Raw genomic sequence first — 18,722 nt, forward strand, 5'->3', positions numbered from 1 at the left:
ATAGTTCCAAATTCAATATTTATTCATGATTTTGGGTTTCAGCCTTGGTTGAATTACTTGAAGAATCTTGGACTCAATTTTGACAACTAAATCCCAGACTCCACCCAAACTGCACTCTTTACAGGCAACTAACACACTGTTGATATGGACAAGGTTAGTATTGCCCTCGGACCCCTGTGTCTCATGCAGGAAGTGCCTCACTTTAAGTGTCCTCTCCTCCTTAGATAACCTCAGACAAATGTCTCTAGAACCTCCCCCTCCAATGCCCATCTCATCAATTTGACACAAACCTTAATTCGTATACACTTGTTCCATGTCTTGATCTTATGTTATTAAGGTCCAAAGGTAACCCATTTCCAGAATTCCCTTCCTCAAAGCATTTTTTCTCTGGAATTTATCTGAAATGGGATTCCCTTACTCTTAATGAGGAGACTACCTCCTAAAATAATTTATATTCTTCTATTTCCTTACTTTCAAGTGAATGTTTATGAAATTGGTTATTATTTAAATAAGAGAAGACATTACCTTTCTCTGAATTAATTTCTTTCCACTCTAGGTCATGATAGAACAACTTCCAAAATCACAGTTAAATAGTATACAAAGGAAGGCATACTTAAGAAGGAGTTGAGCTTAAAAGCTCACTCCAGATAAACAACAAGGATCTACTCTATAGCACGGGAAACTATATTCAATATCTTATAATAACCTACAATGGAAAAGAATCTGAGAAAGAATATATATATATGTACGTATAACTGAGTCATTTCCTGTATATCAGAAACTACTGCAACACTATAAATCAACTATACTTCAATAAAAATATTTTTAATTAAAAATAAAAGCTCACTTCAGATTTTTCTGACACTACAAGTTAAATTGAAATAGCTGAATTTTTTATTTCTGTATCACTATCACTGGGTTTTGTGTGAGCTAATAACACAACCACAACTGTATCACTAAAACTTTGCTAATTACCTTATATTTACCTTTAGCCACATCTTTGATATTTATTCAGATGCACACTCAAAATTCATTGAGCCAAACATTTCCAGTTCGTAAGCAGCTCTGTAGGCACCTTGGAGCTTGTGTTAGGCTTTAAATGTTGTTGTTGTTGTTGTCAGTAAAGGGAGCCTGGCCAGAAGCTGCAGGAGCTATCTTCTTGAAAGACCTCCCCAGTGCACACTGGACCTAATGAATTCTCTATTAAAGGACATTCTGAGATCTCAGAATTTTCTCCATAAATTGTAGTTTATCAACTTATCATTAATACATTTTGCAAAAATTTATAAAATATTGTCTTAGAAACATCTTTTAAATGTGTTTTATTAAAGGTTTTTTTTTTTTTAACTTTTCTATTTATTCTCCAAAAGTCTTAACAAAGTGTTGCTTTGACATTTTTGTATCTTCTTTGGTACCTAGTACAACACTTTATCCATAAATGTTCAGTAAAAGGTTGAATGATTCTGGCTAATGACATGAACTAAATTTTCTTTTGCTCTTTGTGAAAGAAAAGAACAACATGCCTTCTGAGTAAATATTAGGAGATAAACACTCTGTTCTCTCTGATGAAATCTTTACCAATATTTTAACTTTTATCTTATGGAGCAATGATTTGCTAAATAAAGATCTTGACATTGTCTGTGAGCATTTGTTAACCACCATAGATCATAGATTAAGGAAATCTGGCCCAGTTGAGGGAGGAAAAACAATTGGTTATTGTTTATATGAATTATATAATTTATTAGTTATGTTAATATCTTTTATTAATTGATTATTGATTATTATAGCTTCAGCAAGGCTGTGAAGATTGAAAGATGAATAGTGTATAACTAAGGGACACTGCTCGTACTCAGCAGGTGGAGAACAATATTTGTTGAGCATGTGTATTAAAGAAGGATAGCTGAAGACTCAGGCTGTGTCTTTCCTTGAATCCCATGTTTTGGTCGCACAGTTTTCAGTGGTTTTAAATATTTTTAAGTTCATTTATTTGTCCTTAGCTTTTTATTGTCCTCCTACTTCAAATGACATTTCACAGGAACATGTTGGGGCCCTTCCCAGTTGACTACTCCCTCCCCTCTGTCTGGCCAGGCTGCTATGGTCTAGTCTGTTCCAAAGGTCACTTGTTCCAGTTGAAATAGCTGTCTGGATGGCCTGGAAATAATCCAGATACTGGTTCTTTCCTGCAAAGAAAGCAACGAAAGATGTTTGTTTCTTGGCTACATTTTGAAAGAAAAAAATAGAGGAAATTTATGGCCAAGTCTACGAATAGGTGAAAAAAATTAATGTAACTCTGGGACTAACATAAAATTGTCATGACTTCCCAGTGTTTTGTGTCATTTTGCTTTTTTATGTATACTTTTCAAAACCAGTTGTTTAATATTAGTATCATTTAATAATTGGTATTAAATAGCTACATACATGTAAGAAGTGTATGAATGCAGAGAGATTTTGGCAAAGATTCAGCTTCTACTAATTTCTCTCACACACACATACACAAACACACACACTTCATTTAGCTATTTAGTTCTTCATTTATTTCATTCTTGATATCTACTTAAATTAAAAACAAACGTACTAGACAGTGCAAGGAATTGAAGGAGACTGATAGTGAGGGGTTAGTCATCAATGTTCAGAGATATCAACTAACCACACTTGGCAAAGTCACTATGCACCCATATTTGACCTGTTCATTTTTCAGACAATTTGGACCATTTGCAGGGTAGGGAGTAATAAGTATGATGCAATTACGTAAAAAGTTGTTTCTACAGTAATTCCACTTTAATTCCCCCTAGTTCTCTGGAATGCCTCCAGTTTTCATCTTTTCTATGTGAAACAAATTAAGCAGGAAAATATCTGAAGATAAGCTGGCCATTTCTTTCATGACTTCCTGCCATCAATGACATTTAGAAAAACCAGTATCACTTTCTTAGAATCACTTGACTTTGAAAATTTCTGAACCATATCTTACTTCAGTTTTTAAGTAATTTTTTAAAAGATTACTTCTATTGACTGCATTTGCTTTAGAACAACTCAGTCTGATCTACAGGGAACCACTGAACTGAGGTTTAAAACTTCACACTATGATGTTACACTTACGGTGACAGCGCTAGACCAATCTTTGACTTTGGGAAAGTCATGTAATGGGGTTTATGAATTTGCCGAACATTAGCCATTCTTAGTATAAAAAAGAAAGAAAGTTCTCCAAATAAACTAAGGATTTTTTTAAAAAATTGTCATAGAAATCAGATTTCATCTTTTATTTCCATACTAGCTATAAATAATTGTGGACTCAATGGCTCCTAGATAAATAGTGCATTTGGCTGGCTATAGTCCATAAAAGGACAGCAGAGACCACAAAACCGTCCCAGTCTTTGTATCTGTTAATCTCAAAAGCTGTGTATATGGTTCTGTCCTCTCATGATAAAGTTGAATGCAAGACAAAAGCATGATTCTAATATTCTCTCCTTTCTCAACCTTCCCTACTCCTAGAGAGATACAAACCTCAGAGCATATTTGCAGGGTAGAAATGCTTCTCTTCAAAAGTATTCATGGCTTTCCTCATTTTCAGAATAACTTCCAGATAAACGATGCATGTCTCAAAGGATTTCAGAAACTGCCATCTTTCCAAGTAAATATCAGACCTTAAAAATGCCAGCAAAAATGCTGAAACGTATAAGATAATCCTATATTGAAATCTCAAAACACAAGTCTTCTTAAATATGTTTACATTGAGACAAATATTTAGATTCCCAGAGAATTTGTTGTATTTCTGGATTTTACTACAACCTGCTTATATGTGGCTTAGGTTTTATAATGAAGCTTCATATGTGAGAATGTGAATATTAGAATATTATCTTGAAATTTATTCAGATAAAACTTGGCTGTGACATACGTTGTGTTATACTCCTTTGTGTTGCTTTTTTGGTGTTTTTTTTTTTTTTATGGCTGTACCTATAAGGAAAAGAAAAACAGAGAACATTAAAAATCCCCAGCATTCCTGTTACATCTTCCAAAGGCAGCAATTGCATTTCTCATCACTCTGACTCCCTTCCTTAAGGCTTAATCATAGAGCTGAAGCTAGAGAAAACAGCTGTCCTTGAAAACCACAAGAGGCTTGAGTATTTATTTTTGCTATGCAAATTAATCAAATCTGTACAAAACTTTTGAAGTTATCTTGCCAAAAACCCTAAAGCAGGACCTCTTTCTTAGCAAACAGTTCCATTAAAAAAAAAAGTAAGAATCTCTATATGATCAAATAAAATTAATTAGAAAGCTTGTAGACATAAAATCAGTGAGACCATGGAAAGCACATGAGTCATATGACCTAGTTGAGTTTATTTAGAACACACACACTCACAAAAATTTGGGATTCCATCAAAACCAGATTGTTTCCCGTACTGTTCCCCAACTAAAAATTAGAAGGTCAAAGGAAAAATGTACAAAAATGTCCCAAAAAGCATTGCATGAAAATTGTCTAACAACTAACAAAACAAAACAACTGGAAAAGGAAAAGGAAACCATGTTACATGTTACAGGCTGTTCAACAGGGTTTTTATATCATGTAATAGTTAATATTTACTTACATGTAATATAATTTCTCTTTCCCTCTAACAATTACCAGAAACACTGCTATAGCAAATTCATTTTTTGGATGTATAATGAAACTGTAACTAGGATTTAAAGAACACAGAGCTATTTTGGAATGTGCTTGCTCTCAAGAAAGGCCAAGCAAGATTAAAATAAATGCATTAATTGATGATTGTTCTACATGAGAATGAGCAATTTCGAGCAGAGAGAAAATTTAGCTCTGTTTCAAAAGGTCAGCTGCGATGGTATTTAAGAGGAAAACTGAAGTCACATTTTTAAAACTTAGGGCAGATGCTTTATGTTAAAAGGCTTCTCTGATGAGGTCCTATTGTGCTGACTAGAGTCTGTTCTCCTGGGTGGGTATAGACTGAAAGAAAAAACAAGTTATTGTCCTTCACTGATTCTTTTATGTGCCTTAACTGCACATATTTTGAAGGGACAATTGAAATGTCTACACTCTGGTTTCATCTCCACTCTTGACTATGATCCCTTTCCAGCAAGAGAAGTCTCTCTCTCTCTCTCTAAATATATATAAAATGGAAGCTTCTAGAAATGTGACTCTGAATTTGGTCTAAGTCAATTATTAAAGTAGTTTGGAGTATTCAATAAAAAATTTGGAAATATTTAAGAGACATAGTTCTTTTTCTCTCATTTCCTAAAAACTAAAAACATCAAACAAAAATGGTCTAAATAATGAATATATATTGGCAAGAATACTGTATATTTATGACTGCCAAAATTTCCAGATTTCTGATACAGATTGTGGTATGTCTATGTGGCCAGAAAGATGATTGTGAGATGAACAATCTTTTCCATCCAGCACTCATCCCAGAATTTATTTGGTATATGTGAAACCACAAGTACATCAGTGGGAACTTACTTGTATGGAAATACTGTAGTCAAACCACTAATCATGGCAGCCAGAGTTCCCCGAATAAAGCAGTTGCTTTAGAATTATGCCAACTACTTGGGTTGAAAATATGGTTTCAAAAATTGCAGATCAGCATAATATGGAAAGGTTATTAGCCAACTACAGAATGTGCTTCTAAAGTAGACAATATTGAACAGCAATTTCACACTGCCTATTTCCTTAGATACAGAGTCTCAAAAGAGAATTGCAAACAAAATCATTATATTCAGTCAAGCTGCGTTTGCATCTAAATAGCTCTATTCTGCTTAAATAAATTTTAATCACAAAATATGACTTTTGTATAGAATATAGGTCATCATATAGAAACATTTTTTTCTCATTTTAAAGTACATACATATTCAGATTTTTGCATAAAGTTACTTTTTACTTCATTATTGACACTCCATAATAGTTGTAAGCTAATATGTGATTTACAGCCAAGGCAATTATGGATGTGGAAAACTGTGATTTCTATTTATTTATAGCAATATTCCAGAGAGATTCAGGATGAGAGACAGACAGATCCACTACATTTAAGCTTTTGTAAGAACTTCAGATTAAAAAAAAAATGCAATGAATAGGTATATATTCATTAAACATGTTTGTTTTTATATCAAATTTTTTATGAGAATAAATTCCCAAAAGGAGTTTGTCTTAATATTTAATGAACGTTTTTAATGCTACAAAATGTTGATTATCTCGACACAATATTTTTAAGTTAGCCTACCCATATAAACATTGCTTTTTTTTATCCGCTACTAGTTTAGCTCTACATATGGTACTATTAACAGAAACTAACTTAGTATTGTAGGTCAATTATAATTCGAAAACAAACAAACTCATAGAAAAAGAGATCAGATTTGTGGTGTGGTTATCAGAGATTGGGGCTGGAGGGAGTAGAAATTCGGTGAAGGCAGTCGAAAGACACACACTTCCAGTTATAAGATAAATAAGTATAAGGGATGTAATGTACAACATGATAAATATAATTAACACTGCTCTACATTACATATGAAAGTTGTGGAGAGTAAGTCCTAAGTGTTCTCATTACAAGGAAAAAAATTTTTTCTATTTTTAAAATTTTGTATCTATATGAGATGATGAATGTTCACTAAACTTATATCATCTCATGATGTATGTAAGTCAAATCATTATGCTGTACACCATAAACTTATACAGTGCTGTATGTCAACTTTATCTCATAAAATTGGAAGAAAAAAAGCCAAATCATTTAGTATACTTTGGATTGTGTTTTATATATGCATGTATAAATTCATTGATACTATGTGCTAAAGCATATTTCTCTAATTGTTAGTTGCATCATTGGTTCTAGCTTCTTTTTATAGTGGACATTACATTCAAGCATAGAGATAACTTATTAACGATATGTTGAGTTTCTAAAAATAACTAATGTTAAAGTATTCTGAAGTGGGATTTGAAGCACCTTACTTGGATAAATGATTCTCAGAAAAAAATAGTATAAAATATTAGGGCTTTGGCTATTTTTGGTGATATCTGCCTCTTCTTAACTAGAACTTTTATATTAAATAATATTTGGCTAAAATCCAAAATAGTGATAATACGTATTACAGGCAATGATGTAGCACAACAGAAACTCTCATTCCTTGCTGGTGGAAGTGGAAATGATACAGTGACTTTGGAAGACAGTACTGGCAGTTTCTTACAAAACTTAATATAGTCTTACTATTCAATACAACAATCACTCTCATAGGTGTTTAATCCAATGGATTTGAAAACTTATGTTTACACAAAAACCTGCATGTGGATGTTTACAGCAACTTTATTCATAATTGCCAAAAACTGGAAGCAACCAAAATGCCCTTCAATAGGTAGATGTACAAACTGTGTTATACTTGTGCAATGTACATTCATATAATGCTATTAAAAGAAAAAATATTCTCAACATCAGGATACTCCCAAACTCATTGTCATTCACACTACATGTCCATTGCAAAATGCTGCATCTGTTTATCCCAAGGCAGATCTACTCTGGGCTAAAGGTGCTGTCTCCAACTGGGGCATTATTGATCATGTGGTAAAGAGAAAAAGGCATGACCAGCCATCTGCTGACTCAACATTTCTGCTTGGCAGTGACACACAACACTTCTGCTCAGAAGTGAACACATTATTTCATTGACCAAAGCAAGTACATGCTGACTCCTAAGTTCATCAGGAAAGGAATATAGAATGGGAAACTACAAGGGGGAAACAAAATTTGGCAAGCATTAATATAGTCCTTGATATTTATTAAATACCTCCAAACATATTAACTTTGTGACCTTAGAAAAAAACTTAGTATCTTTAAGCATCAGTCTCCTTACCTATAAAATATGAACAGTATTTAGTCACAGGGTTAAAGATAAAATGAAACTAAATAGATAAAGCATCTAAATTAGAGGGGAACTAAATAAATGATAGCTATTATAATAAAAATGCCAAATGAATGCAGAGGTACTTTTACAGCAATGAGATTCTTATCTTTCAAATGAGTCTTAGGTAATGAAAATAAAGCATTAAGGAAATTAATATAAAAGGACTTAACCTTGTATTTCTTTCCCTGTTTTCTATATCATCAAATGACTTAATAACAAATATTATTTTGATACTTTTTTTCAGAATAATTCCATTTTGCCTGCTCCATAGAATGTTCTGCAATTTTGAGCTGCCTGCTTGCACCATCTTTAATGAAAGTGAGATTCAATCTTTCCAGGATCGGATGTCCAGGATGAAATAAATCATAACAAGACCTAAGTAATTGAAAACAGGAATGTTGGTCTCTGGAAGGGCTTACCCTGCAACAGTGGCCATTGGCATGGCTTTTGAAATTGGTCTGTGTCTGCCAGAGCCTTTGTGCTGAGCGTGGCTACAGAACTGAGAGTCCCACAAAGTATACTCCAGGTTACCTTACAGGGAAGCCAGAAAACTCCGTGCTTTTTCTATGGTTTGAAATTTATCCCAAGGAAGAATTCAAACCAAAACCAAAATTGGCTAAAATTCTTAGAAAATGAGTACTCGGGCAACTCAAATATGCTGAACTGCAAATGGCTGCCGACAAAGTGTGGGTCCAGTTTCGCTCCATCTAACATGGCAGGCGTCGAGTAGAAAGTGATTACATCTTGCTTAGCTGAACCGCCCTTATCGTTCCTCCTCTGGAAAATTTGAATATTTGGTTTCCGGGAGCCTAATACTCTTCTAATACTCCCTCTTTTGCAAGTACAAATTCTTTCTCTCTCACTAGTAAATCTCCTCTCACATTCTTATAGCTTTAATCCACTTCTACTTGGATATTGTTAAATCCCTGCATTTAGTGTTATTTTGTGTGATATCTTCAGCCTTTCTATCCAGCTATTAAGTGCTTACTAACAGCAACTATAAAGTATACTTTTTATGACCTTCAGTGTCATATAAACGGAATGTATTAATAAGCATGTGTTTTGCTTATGAACACTTTCATCTGCCTGCTCATCACTTCTCTTGGTTTTACCATGATCATGTATACAAAATCATATTTTTCCTCAAGGATAATTATGGTCTGAGGGTTGATTCAGAGAAATATTTGATCGATTTTAACTGAGGAACCAAAACTATTTTTAAATTTTTTCAAGTGAGTCGATGTGGGACCTTGCTAATAAACGAACAATTTAAATTTGTGATTGTCCTACATAATTCTCTAAAAACGTGCGTTTAAGATATTCCCAGCGTTGAAACCACTGATATTCTCTCTTTGCATAAAGTCAGAATAGAGTACAGATAGTTTTTGCAAAAATGTGGGAAGTTGGTTAAGAAAAGGAAACTTGAGAATTATTAAAGGATGGATTACCCAGAATGGAAGATCTGGAGTAAACAATCCCAAACTGGGCTTCAAATCAGAGAATAAAAGAGGATGGAAACAGGAGAGGCTGTTGAATTGAGGCAGTTTGAGCTATAACTTAGTGAGAAGCTCATGAACTTTCAGAAGCAGGAGAAAAGACAAGCAGGGCAGCAGCCTTCTCCATGTGGATGAGCCTAACGGGAAAAGAACCCACTTCTCCAGAGTCCTGGGAAGGAAGAACGGCACAAGGGGCTTACAGTAACTCAAGAATCAGAGAATCATCTAAGGAAAGACCACTTTGGAAAGTGAACATTGGGAGGTGAGAGTCAGATTGACAGCAAGCAAGTTCTGCTTAGTGTCTTATATAAATATATGTTAAAGAAATTAAGATGTAATAATGTCATAGGACAAGTTCCCTAGGAAAAAGACTCTGAGATGGGTATTTGCAGACAGACGGTTTACTGGGTATTGTTTTTGGTAATAACACCTATGAGGAGGGAGAGAACAGGCCTGGGCAGAAGGAGATGTCAGACGGTGATGAGACAATGTCTTCAGTCGTCCACAGGAAGCTCTGGGGCTGGAATGATCTTTCAGAGAGACTCTGAATTGAGGAAAATGGGCTGTACCTTCTGATGGATTAGTAATTATGTGCAGTTTGCTTTGAAGTGCAGTGGTTAATTCAGGTGATGTATCTCCTTTCAGCCAGAAATAATTCCTGGAGAAGGACTCAACAAGGAGCCTTTAGAAGGCAAATGATTCCAGCAACCGGAAACATGAGTGACTTGGGAACATCTTAACAGAGGTATGTGGGCGTCTAAGTTTATCCCATTTGGGAACAGTTCCTCCGTGATTTTGGTTGGTCTTGATTTCATGAGGAAATATACATGAGTAAGGTTAGTGGGGAAAACTGGAGCTCCCGCTGCTGCGGCTGGGTTTTAGGAAGTGGATGATACTCGTCATCATCTTCCATTACGAACCATTATAAATGCCTGTCATAGCTGGTGCCTCTTTCCGTGTAAATGCTCACTTTAGTGTGGAGAGCAAGACACTTACTAATGAGGACACTGAGCCTCTAAGATACTTTTTTAGTTCATAGCTTCTACATTTGTTCGTTTATCATCAAAACTGAGCAGGGGAATTAACACGCAGTGCTCTGTAGACTCCCCCACTGTGTAACAGCATCCCTGCTTCCACCTGATGATCAGGGTCGATTGTTCCCACAAGGATAGTGACCCCTTTCCCTGTATGAGGAGCTAAAGTAGGTGATGGCATAGACAGCATAAAGTGTAATGAACTCTTGCTATTTTCCTGGTAGAAGTACTTCTGCACCTGGAATCAAGACTTGTGAAGCCACAGAGCCCAAAACTGCAGGAACTAGAAGCACGAATTCCTCATGTGGGTCATTAGGAGCAACTGTAAGCAGACCATACTTACTTACTCCTTGGTTATGAATACCGTGTATTTTATTTATTAGTAATACATCACTGAGTATGGTCACTGACTGAAGGTATATGTTATACTATGGAGGATGACTATCCACATGCTCACAGAACGTTATCTGCAAATTTGTACGTTAGGTGCGTTGTCAAAAGGCCATCATGCTTGATATCAGGAGTGCTGTTTTTGGATTAAAAAATATGTGATTGGACCAGGGGACCCCACAGATATGTGCCCACTACTGTACCTTCTGTTTTACAAAATAGGTCCCTTGGTCTGATGTGATGTTACTCAGAAATTCTCTGTCAAGCGAACAAACCCTTTTGAAGCCCTGAAGTCTTATAGGCAAGGAAGGTAAAACCATACCTAGAATATAAATCAATTATAGTGTAGATGGATTGCTATGCCTTCCATGACAAAAGTGGTCCACTATAATCAAGTTGCCATCAAATGCTAGTTTTTCTTCCTAGTAATGGTAGCTATTCAGGGAATTTGAGATATTTCCTGCTGCTAGAAGATTGAAATGTGGCTAAATCAGCTGTAGTGAACGAGAGTCCAGGCTGCTGGACTATGTATGCTTTTGTCTCTATCACCATGCTACTCTCTTTTTGTACTTATTGTTCCAAAGATGGAAGCTGACTATGTCTACAGAAACTAGCCAAGTCATTCTGTTGACTTGGATGTTTATTGCTACTTCCGTGGTGGTTGTTAACACACAATACAGAAACCTTCATATTTCATGATCAAGCACATGATGCCATCCACATGCCATGCTTGTTCTTGTTCTTCCAGTCTTTCTCTGGGTCCCAGACCAACCAACCAATTCATTCACCATCACATGTGAGTCTGTACATATTATTACAAGAGGACATCTCACTTCATGAAGTGGATGAATAATGCATCATCAAAAATCTGCCCATTTTGAGAATTTCCCACCAAGATGGTCTTGCTGGGCAGTAGAATGGAAAAGCATCCATTTTCTAGATCAAAACACACACCATTTAACTGAGACACAGTTAATCTGTTCTGGCATAGCAGCTGCTCTGCAGAGGTTTTTTTTTTTTTTTTTTTTTTTTTTTGGTTGGTTGAATTTGTTTTAGAACACTGTCATCTATCCCTGGTAAGGGTGAGACTTAAACAGAATTAAACAGAGATTTAATGGGACCATCAATTCTGCATCCTTTGGATCTTAAAGGATGGAGCTAATTACTGTCATTCCTATTCTCCATTCTCCTGGAATTCAATATTGTTTTTCATTTACTATTTTGTCGGGAGAAGGATTTACTGTCTTGTCTGGAGAAACAAAGATTTCCACTGTATTTACTCTACTGCAGTCTCTCTGACCCTACAGGCCACAGGATGAATTTGGGAGTTTTGCCTAATAATAAGCATATTCATTAAAATAATAAATTTATGTACTAGAGAAATGATCAAGAACCCAACAGACCCATTGACAGTTGAACTTTGACCAGGAATTTATTTCTCACTAAGCCCCAAACACTCTCACTCTAACACAGTGTCTATAATGAAGCCTTGTGTCCAGCTGACCTCAAAATACTGGTTAATTTCTTTCCTCAGTGTACAATTATTCACATAATTGTCCATAGATCCTTTGGGGAAAGTCTAATATATGTCATCATTAACGTACATATTTTATATGGTGTTCCCAGGTCCTTATTTCTGAGGATTTGGCTTCTTCTTCAATTAGTGGGCTCTGGTTCTGAAAACTTGCTCAATTCTGGGGCTAGACAAAGGACCATGGAATTTTATTGGAGCACTGGACTTAGTCTTCCGATTATCCATTCTTGATTTTTCTTTATTCTAATAGTTTGAGTAATATTGTATCTATAGATGTAGATTAATACTCTTGTTGACTGAATATTCATATTGTCCACAAGGATGTTATGCTCTGTTGGCCATCTCCATGGCTTCTTATAGGCTGGATACCTCTTCTTGTCAGGCCAACCTTGCTGCTTATTATAATAATTGCAATATTTTTCTTCTGGTGGTTAAATGCCTCCACTTGTCTGTTTGTGGTCCTTCCATCTCCATTGTTACATGTAAGCCTAGTTCTGTATCAACACCATCTACCATCAGCTTAAAGAGTTCAGCCACCACTGATCTTCTCAGCAATGCTGGTTCTCCTCTCACAAGCATATTCCCTATCCCTTGGCAAATGGATTGTACTCTGAGCGATTTGGAAGGGCATAGCTGGGGAGTTTTCTAGCTTTATGTAGATTATCCATTCTAGCAATACTTCTTTGAGTCTTTTTTTTTTTTAATCTTATTTCACTGTCTTCTAAGAAGTTCTGTCATTTCCATTTCAAAAACCATCTCATCAGCATGGCAGTACTGTCTTTCCAGGTTATTCAATCCTGTATCACAGGAGAATGCTCCCATATTAGTAAATTATCTCTTATCCAAGCTTCTCATTTCTTTCCTTTAATCCCACAGTATTTTTCTAGTTCCTGCTGATAGCTTCTGAAGCATCTTCAGGATATAGTTCCTTTCTTCCCTTAGCAGGCTCAGAACTTCCTTTGCAAAGTTATATTGTGACTTTACTCTAGGTCTTGGTCTGGTTGCCCAGGGGATAGATGGGTGTAGATCCCAAGAAAGGAAACATATTGCCTTGCTGATTTAAAACCCCTGGGGTCTCTAAAAGCAAATGAAGAGAGTGCAAGCCTTTAACTTGGGCCTCTTTTGTGGGCTTCGAGTGTTCAAGGTGATCTGAGTATTCAAGTTTTTGAATGCATTTACTCACATCTCCCATTCCATATCTCAGCTTTCCACTTCTTCCCAATCAGAGCCCAGATTTTGTGTACTGGGGTTCTAGCTTTGAGAATTCAATCTTTTCAGGAGCCAGCATCCCTTTATATCCTGAATCTTATCCTCAGTTTTCTTCTTCCCTCCAGATGAAGGAGATAAGAGTTTCTTTACTTTGTGCCAAGGCACTCTGGTTTTCATAGCTTGTCTTAAATTGTTGATTAATCACATTTAGCCAACTATTGTTGTCTTCCTTTCTTTTTTTTTCTAATCTATCCATATACCCAAGCAACAGCTATCAAATTCCATAATCCCTATACTTGCTACATTCTCTAAACCCTAAAGTATCTATGGTATTGCATCTAACAATGTATTCCCTTCCACTGGTATCCTGTTCCATTTGATCACTTTTATCAACTGCACTGCTGCTGCATTCCAGGCTGTCTCAATATTCTACTCATCAGCATTGATTTCTCCTGACTGTCAGTTTGCCAGAAGTGATCTTGCTTAAAAATATCATTTTAGAGTTTGCCTTTTATGACCACACCTTGTATTAACTGTCATAGGTCAGTTTCTTGAGGAAATAGACTCTGTGTTTGAAATTTGCAGTAACAATATCTGTAAAGGAATGAGGGAAGTAGTTTTGGGTAGAGGGAGAAACTGCAGTGCAATGTAATTGCAACAAAGACTTCTGATAATCCTAGAGGGAACTCTGTAGTTGGAATATCTTTTCAGAAATGTCCTGAATTAGAGAAAATTGGTACTTCCTACTTGGATCTGTCATTGGATGTAGCCTTCCCTGAAGATGGAGTGTAACCCTAGGTGAGGGGGCTCCTTTTGTCAGGGGACATTTCCTAGGGAGGAACTGAGCTATTGACCCATCAAGGGGCAACCCTACCAGCATCCTGAAAAATAAATGCCCCAAGCCCTATGGAGGCATCTGAGAGGCAGAAGCATACCATCCAGCATCAATCTCAAACACTGTGTATGGTAATATGCCTCTTTCTGCTTGATTTGTATAACAAAATTATCTCACACAGCAATGAACTTTTAATAATATTCTATTATAATATAATGTTCCCAATGTCCAACTATGGTAGGCATATTTTGTAGCCAGCCCCCAACATTCTTATCCTGTGATGTACATGCCTTGTACCATCCCCTTCCCTTGATGTAAGCAGGACCAGTGAACACAGAAGGATATCAGTCACTCCCATGATAGTGTTACTAATCAATTAAATTTGAATTAGTCAAAAGAAAGATTATCTTGGGTGGGCCTGGCGCACTCAAGTGAGCCCAGTAAATGAAAGTGACAAGATCTCAGTGACCAGTGACCGTTCTCCCAGTTACCGCTGGGAAGCACCACACTCCCTTGCTCTTAGAGAGCCGGGGGATGGAAGGTTTCTAGCTGCTAAAAGAGAACCTCAACCGACAGCAAGAAGCCGGGGACTCAGTCACACAACCACAAGGTAATCAATTCTGTCAACAACCTGAATGAGCTTGAAAGAGAACCCTGGGTCTCAGAGAAGAAGCAATTCCAGCCTTGCACCTTGATTTTGGTTTTATTTCAGTCTGCATGACACTGAGCGGAGAATCTGGCTAAGCCATACGTGGACTCCTGACCTACAGATACTGTGAGATAACAAATGAGCATTGTTTTGAAGTTTGTGGTACTTTGTTATGCAGCAATTGACCACTAATCACCAGCATTTAAAGCATTCTACAACTCAACCTTGATTTATCTATCCAGTGGAATAAAAGCATTGTCTCAGTATTTTCAGCTTCCCTCATTTAGCCCCTAAACACATGGTCCTCATTCTTGCATCTGTATTTGTTCCCGTGATGTGCCCTTGATATGGAATTTTCTCTTCTCCCACTTCACTCATCAAAATCTCATATATTCTTCAACTCCCAAGATCCACATCTTCTATACAGCATTTAATCTGCATTTTCTCATCCCTTTTAAGGTATATAAAGCCTCTAATTCATTATATGGCAAACATAGTCAAGTATCCAAGTAAACCCAGTCTGCCTTCCAGGCTTGTTTCAAAATGTGACAAAAAATTGGAGAGAGGAATATTCTGCATCCTCATTTTCCCCCTATCTTCTTGATCTCACTTCAATTTTGCCACTTTAAGGACAAGATGACTACTGAAATCAATGTGCATACTCTGTAGAATGGGGTTCAGATGGCTCCAGGAGGCAAAAGGGGCTATTCTAAAAACTGCATTATACATGCAATGAAAGTGAGGCACAAGTTTGGAGTCTCGATGTCTCAGAGCTAAATTAGAATAGAGATCTAGTATCTCCCAGTTTCCAATTATTAGTTCATAATCAGAAAAATGCTAGGAACAATAGGAAAACTAGATCTGTGCTTGTGTAACTCATAAACAGTTATTAATTTGTTCTATCATGAGTGATGATATAACATTGTATTATAATAGGATATCATTAATAGAATTCGGTCATGAACAGTGAGCTCTATGTCTCTAAATCCTGCGTTTGAATCCCATCTCTGCCCCTGGTGAGTTGTGTGACGGATGTACAGGATTTATTTAAATTCTCTACGCTTCAGATTTATATGGAGTATAATCATGATAAAACTTACTATCTTCTAGGGTATTTGCCATGATTAAAATTGGTTCAGTTACCTTTCCTTATTATTCTTTTTGTTTTGATTACCTTAAAAAAAACCAAATAAGTACTGTTGCACTAAAGTTATCCTGAAGATATGTTGGATATATTGTGCAATATTTCTAGGTAGGTAAAAGAAGCTCTCTTCCTGATGTCCAGGTGATGCAAGACAAAGTCCTCAGGTAAAGTAAACAGTAAAGCAGGGAGCCAGCCATTCACAGCATGGGAACAAATTAAAACAACTGCTTAACATGTAGGAGAGAGGGTGCTAATTATGCTGACAGTTTAATTTTTATTCAGATTAATTTGGCAGGTGCTTCCCAATTTGTCCCTATATTGCTTCAGAATTACTTCTAGAGTTTACCTTTTCAAGCACACTTCCAACCTCTGAGTATTTTTTTTTTTATCAAATTAAGTTTGAATTTCAGATAAATATAACCTGAGAGTCCTTGGCGGCACCCTACTGATTCCTGATATTCTACCATTAGTAATTCATTGCTTTCTCTAGAATTCATTTTTTTAAGTAAAATAATTATGTTCTAAAAATAAAAATGCAGTTCTCAGCATTGTTTGATCATTGGTTTAAATGTTATGTCCAACAAATATAGAGGAACAGAGAGATTCTAATGAAACTTGTAAATATTTATACTTTTGGATAGAAATTATCAAAGTACTCTGTACAATTCAATAAAAAAAAGTTCTAAGAAATTCTCAGTAGTTTAATAGAGCAGGCAAATAAACAACTCCAGATAAGCCATATTTCCCAGACAAAAGCATGTATGTGACTGGTTTACAAATTTTCCTCAATTGTTTTCTGGGTCTGGAGAAAGCAGATAGTCTTCTAGTCCCAAGTCTACTATTCGTTTGATGTGTCACTTTGGGAAAGTTACTTAACCTCTTTGTGCCTTCTTTTCCTTAAAAGGATGGTAGATCTCTGCTTATTTGAGAAGGTGATGATGAGTGATAGAATAATGGATGTTAAAGCACTAAAAAGGTGTGAAAAACTATCAAATGCAATCAGTTGTCCTTGTTCATTTTATTTATAAAGGAATCAAGAAGTTTTAAATATGATGTTTCATTAATAAATATAGGCTTGATCTTGATGAATACTAATATGTTTGCTTAGCGTAAGAGGAAAACCTGTATGAACATTTAAAAATGTACAAAATAACATAATTATTCAGTGGAAGTACAAGAGGAATGATTTCACCTTTTTGGCTGGGAAGGATAAAAATACCCAAATGATCCTTTAGGTTTTATACAGTTATCTGGAAGAAGTAGAGAGCACATTGCTTTCTTTTCAGCAGACTTCACACATTTAACCAATTCCTGGTGGTCTGATATGAAACTTGACACTGTCATATCAAAAGGTGAGATTTAAGAAGGAAAGAGAAAAGAAAAAAAAAATCTCTAACTTGTTGCCACGGGTTTTCTCTTTTCCATTAATCTCTCTCCAATATTAGGGATCACAGTTTGATGATCATGGATGGATCACAATTTGATAACAGGTTTTTACAAGAAGAAATAAAGTTTTGTAGCAGAATGATTTATTTTTTCTCCTCCTTTTCTTGTGACCTGACCACAGACTGAACCCATCTGCAATTGTGGTGTTTCCACTTTGGTTTATTCCCTGCTGTGAAATGATATCATGTTTCCGCTGTTTCTGGATAAACTCAAGCACAACAGGAACCTCAGCATGGCTTGTGGCTTTGATCTATGCCTCTGTCTATGGTTCATGAGCCTCAGACAGTGCTATGGTAAAATATTTGCAAACTGTCTATTTCTTATAAAAACGTTAAGTTTTATTGGAGTGAATCTGGTAATTTTCATGCCTTGGTCAGTCTTGCTCTTCCAGATGCCTGACATGAAAGGGATATAGCTTGCCTATCATATAAATAAAAAGCCTTTCATTAAGAAATAGATTTTTCCCTTGCAACCTCTAATTTGGCATTTTGTTTCTTGGAAGTAACCCTGTGGGCCTGAAGATTTATGATTTTTGCTTATTCCTTTTTATATTTCAACATCAGATACTGTTCAGATAGTGTTCAAATAGTTTAATAGCCTGATTTTTAAATCTAATTGATCAAAAAAATTAAACAAATTATCAAAAAACCCCTCTAGGATCAAATTTCATTACATGACTTATTTTATATTGTCTTTATCTGACATTGAAGTTAAAAAGGTGGAAACTAATTCCCAAAAGCAGATTTAATCAATCACACGTAGTGGACATTCAACTTTCCGAGACCAGATTTTGGAGGCAAAAAGTCAATGTGAGTGACTGCCTAACACCAATTCCTTTCTGCCCCTAGTCAATTCTTGGTGACGTTATGGAGATCAGTTAAAGGCCTGGAAGACATGATAAATTTTAAATTTGTCAGCTTGTCTGGGAAATCTTCTCTACCTGTGTGCTGCCCCCTTACCTCCACATCAGTCACTCGCTCCAGAACGCTAGGATAGATAACTTGATAACTTGTGCTCGTGTATCATTTGTCTAGATACATGTTTGCATTTTTCCCTTCTTATATTCATCCAGCCTCATAATACACATGGACACTT

At 36.0% G+C, this 18,722-nt stretch overlaps 1 long non-coding RNA gene across 1 annotated transcript in view; it reads left to right on the forward strand.

Annotated features, from left to right (window-relative positions):
- The first annotated feature begins 10,153 nt into the window (after positions 1–10,153).
- LOC123618319 (uncharacterized) overlaps positions 10,154–18,722 on the forward strand; it is a 61,507-nt gene continuing 52,938 nt past the window's right edge. The window contains exon 1 of the long non-coding RNA XR_006726738.2: positions 10,154–10,744. This is a non-coding gene — a long non-coding RNA (uncharacterized LOC123618319). The remainder of the gene's footprint in view (positions 10,745–18,722) is intronic.

This window comes from Camelus bactrianus, chromosome 5 (genome assembly GCF_048773025.1).
Source record: "Camelus bactrianus isolate YW-2024 breed Bactrian camel chromosome 5, ASM4877302v1, whole genome shotgun sequence".
Lineage (NCBI taxonomy): Eukaryota > Metazoa > Chordata > Mammalia > Artiodactyla > Camelidae > Camelus > Camelus bactrianus.